The sequence below is a fragment of the Triturus cristatus genome, chromosome 4_1, assembly GCF_964204655.1.
Source record: "Triturus cristatus chromosome 4_1, aTriCri1.1, whole genome shotgun sequence".
Classification (NCBI taxonomy): domain Eukaryota; kingdom Metazoa; phylum Chordata; class Amphibia; order Caudata; family Salamandridae; genus Triturus; species Triturus cristatus.
The window spans coordinates 95,635,790-95,640,827 of record NC_140585.1 but is presented as its reverse complement, the minus strand read 5'-3'; positions in this window follow the sequence as shown (position 1 = coordinate 95,640,827).

Genomic DNA, 5,038 nt, shown 5'->3' with positions numbered 1-5,038 from the left:
ATTCTAATAACTAAAGGTTCTATAAAAAAGGTAAAACGCAATGGGGAAAGCAGGCAGCCATATCTTGTCCCCCGATTTATTTTAACCATGCCTGCCCATTTCAAATTAATTACCACCTGGGCCTGAGCCCCCTGATAAATATTACGTAGCATGGAAATACCCTGAGGGGAGAAACCAAATTGGCCAAGGGTGAGAAACAAAGTGTTCCAGTTCACCAAGTCGAATGCTTTCTCCGCATCGACCATCATAATACAGGCAGGGATTGAGTTGGTGTTACAATAATCCAAAGCCTGTATTAAAAATTCCCTATTAGCTGCCATGGATCGTCCTGATATAAAACCAGCCTGATCTTTATGAATTATTTCCTGTGCGGCAAATAAAAAATGCTCTTCCCACACCTTCATTAAAATCTTGTAATCTGAATTGAGAAGGCTAATGGGACTATAAGAATTGACATCCTTTGGGTTTTTATCTTTTTTTACGAAGCACACAACAATTGCCTCCTTAAGAAATGAGGGGACCTGGCCACCGTTTTTGATGTAATTAAATAGTTTTTTTCATGGGTGGAATTAGCTCTTTTGAAAAGGTCTTATCAAATTCTATTGAGAACCCATCTTCCCAAGACGCATTAGCCCCGGCGGTTGATTTAATGGATGCCAAGATCTCAGCAGTTTCTAAATCAGATTTTAACTGGTTAATCCAAAAATCAGATAATCTGGGAATATTTACGTTGTCAAAGTACTCCTGTATGGACTCCTCCCCCACCAGGTACTCAGTAGTAGAAAGTTGCTGAAAGTGTTCTAAAAAAAAAATCTGTGGAATCTCTTCACTATTAGTTACTTCTGCTCCGGTCTTGGGGTCTGTCACCTTTGAAACTAAGACTGCTTCTTGTTTGATTCTTGTAGAGTTATCCAACAGTTTGCTGACCATCTGGCTATCCTCATAGACATTTTGTTGGTAAGATGTTCAATCTTAAGCAATGTTCTGCATGTTTAGTCTACAGTGCGGTTCATCATATATTTGTTTATTTATTCTGAAGCACAGTAGGCCAATTTTAATCAAGAACCATGATGTTGCTTTGTATGGCTCTCATAGAGAGCCTCTATTGTTGATTTCCGTTTCTGAATCTCATAACCCACTGATATAACTCCACAACAGCTGATAAAAACTTTGGTTCCTGACTGTTGTAATGATGTAAAGGCCTTCCAGGCCAGTCAGACAGGCCTCTGTGAGAGCCTGTCAGTGCAGCTCAACTTGGCTGCATTGTCTGAAAGCTGAAAGCATAGCTGCAGGTGGGGAAAGGAAGTGAGAGAGGGTGGTGGTGGGTTGGTCAAGGATACCAAGTACGTTTTTTTTTTTGATCATCAACCTTTTTATGGAGCCGCATAACGAAATCTTGAATTCCTCTAACATCCACAACCCCATGTATGCGGATGGCACCCAACTGTACCTGAAAATCTCTTCACCAGAAGATATTAGTTCCCTCAACACAACCTTGCTAACAACCCAAAACTGGTTAACCCTCAACCACCTCAAGTTCAATGCCATCAAAATGAACTTTCTCCTAATAGTCCTGCTCAATCACAATAAATAATCGAACGGCTCTCAACTACACACCAAACAATATCCAAAAACTCTCTGGGAATAACACTTGACAAGAACCCGAACAGGCAGGAACACATCAGTTGCAAAGTCCAAGGTGCAAATGACCAAATGAACATTTTAAGGAATTTAAACCCCTTTCTCCCTCAAGACAACTTCAAATCAGCAGTCCAGGCTCCAGTCATTCCCATATTGGACTATGGAAGTGCAACCTTCTGTGATCTTCCTAGAGTTTTCACCTCTAACAGCATCTCACAATTCTGTGGCCAAGTTCATCACAGGATCAAAAAGAAACAACCAAATCTCCCTGGATCTTAAAGCCCTAAATTGGCTTCCATGTGAGGCAATGATACAGTTAAAAATAGCCTGCATGACCCACAAAGTACTACACCACAACATCCCAAAGTACTTGGCACATAGCACAGAATTATCTGGTGGATGTAGAAGCACCAGCACGTTGGTACTAAAACCACAGAAGATCCATAAAAAGAAAACTAGAAACTGAGCCTTCCAGGGTTTTGCCCAGAGAATTTGGAAATCCCTGCCACCTTAAATCAGACAGATTCCCTCAACGGCATCTTTCAAAAACAAGTGAAACTACTACTTATGAACAAATTCCTGCCCTAAGTCATACAATCCGACTCGAGATCTACACCCGTAATGATTATCACTAGACTGTCCGACCATATCTATTGTCTCGTCGATTTGTGCTAGAGACATTACCTTCCACATTTCATGAACTTACACACTTGATACCTCTCTAGATTATGTTGTTCTTTGCTTTCCTATTTGTCTTCTTTCTGAACATTAGTGATGCACTCTGATACCTTCACAGGTCATGTTTGCCATATAAAAAACCTTATAAATAAATAAATAAAATTAAAATAGATAAATAAAAGAGGCCATGTTAAGTATGGCTGCCCAATTACTCCTCTGCCACTGTGTAGCAATTGGAAGCAGGGGGAGATGATTTTGTGGGCCATACATACATACATACATACATAAAATTATAGATGGGTTAGAAGTGAATTTGTCAGGGACGGGATTAGTGATGCCAATGCATATAGTCACTAACCTTCGTCTCGGGTGCTCAGCAGGAACGATGGCTGTTGTGTGAACCCCACCTCCCGTAAGCGCCCTCTCCCACAGAGAGAGAACCCCCTACTGTGCGAGGAGGCCCCCAGGGGAAATGGGGAAACAAAGGGGAAGAACAACAAAGGTCGTTGCGGCAGGAGGGGTGACTTCTCAGGACTGTTTCGAGTACGACTGCGGGTGATGAGTTCACTCGGTGTCCCCTGACTACAAGAGGAATCTCTCAAATGTATAAATACTGGTTCTGAGAAGGGAAGAGTCTTACGCCTCCTGCACAAGTCACGATACACACATAGACGTCCTGCAGGGACGCAGTTACAATGTCTCGACAAACGGGGTCGCAGTGTGCTTGTAGAACAGACAAATAATAGGAGAGTCCTGCGAACGGGTGACTTTGTTCCGATACTGTCAATAGCGGAGAATCACTCCGCTTCTTCGTCCCTCGGTAAGCGGCCACAAAAGCAGGTCGGCCGATGGACAATGTCACGCGGCTGGGCAAGAACAGGACTGGCTCGGGGGAAGACCTGGCACACGCGAAAGTGCGTTAGTTGATTGCGGGTGCCCACTGGGTGATTGGTTTGCATTCACACGTTCGTTCGTGTGACTCGGGAGTTCGGGGTCGCGGAAACAGTTAATTCCCTGCACTCAGGGACTAGAAGGGAAATTGGGGTTTTCCCGCTGGGGACTGGAAACAGAGCCCTTCCACGTATACCTGGTTCTCCGGTTCCGTTGTGCTTCGCGTGAAGAGTTGCTCCGTGCCTCCGCTGCTCACGGGACACGGCTGGGCTTTGACGACAGGAGAGACGCTGAAAATACTTCTCGCTGGGATCCGGCGGGGAGCACCATCCGCCACTTCCTCTCGGTCGTTGATTGACAAGCACCTTCCTCTTGAGGAGGAGGTGCTTATATGCACAGGAGGTCCGAGCCTCCTTTTGAGGCGGCACACGGCATGCTGGGATATGTAGTATCCCAGTCCTTTTTTCCACCAGCTTAGCGATTTCGGGGCTTGTTTGTGTCCATCTGGTTCCTGCCTCGTGGTCGCTCCTTGTGTGATCGCTACAGAACCCCCTCTCAAGGACCGCCGACTCGGCGGTCGACCAGGTTTTCCTGGGTGAGTGGCATGAAATCTTTCCAGTAGTTCGGGACAGTGGAGGTTATTCTCAGGTTCCCAAGTTCTGTCTTCCACCCCGAACCCTTTCCAGTCTACCAAGTATTGAACCCGCCCTCTGACCAATCGGGAGTCCATGATCTCTCTCACTTCGTATTCTTCCTGCCCGTCTATCTCTACGGGGAGGGGTTTAGCAGGGAGTCTCATGGTTAAAGGGCAAGGCCGGAGCAGGGAGACATGGAAGACAGGGTGAATGTGCCATGAAGTGGGTAAAGATAGTCTCATCGCTACTGGATTTATGATGCCTTCAATGGTGTATGGGCCTACGTACTTGGGTTTTAACCTGGTTATGCCTTTCAGGTGCAAGTGTTTCGTGGATAACCACACCTTGTCCCCCACTTGATACTTGGGTTCAGGTGCTCTCCGTGTATCCGCATTACGCTTTTGTGTGTCTTGCGCTGCCTTAAGATGTGACTTAGCCTCTATCAACACCGCCCGGAGATGGGCATGATGTTCGTGGATGCTGGGCAGTCTAGAGGTGATGGGCCATTCAAAAGGGAGCATGTTGGGATGGTAGCCGTAATTACAAAAGAAAGGAGAACACCCCAATGTCGTATGCGTAGCATTGTTGTAGGCAAATTCCGCCATCCATAACAAGGTGGACCAGTTCAGGGTGTTTTGCAAGGTGAAACAGCGCAGGTACTGTTCCAGAGTCTGGTTTAACCGCTCTGTTTTTCCATCTGTTTGAGGATGGTAACTGGAGGAAAGCCGTGCCTCGATTGTCAATGTTTTGCAGAGGGCCTTCCAGAATCGGGAAGTGAATTGTGTTCCTCTGTCTGTGATTAATGCATTGGGGATTCCGTGGACCTTGACCACATGTTGGAGAAACACTGTGGCCAATTCGACCGATGTGGGTAGATGTGCCAGTGCTATAAAGTGTCCCATCTTCGTGAGGTGGTCTATTACGACTAGAATTACGGTGTTCCCATCACAGGGGGGCATTTCCACGATAAAATCCATCGAGATGGTATGCCAGGGTCGTGGAGGGATAGGGAGGTTTTGTAGTAGACCTGGAGGTTTGGTGTGACTTGCCTTCCCCTGAGCACATATTGCACAGGTGTTTACGTAGGTTTTGACGTCTTTTCTCAGTGATGGCCACCAGAATGAGCGTTCCACACCGGCTATGGTCTTATAGATTCCTGCATGTCCACCCAGTGTGGAGTCATGAGCCCAGGC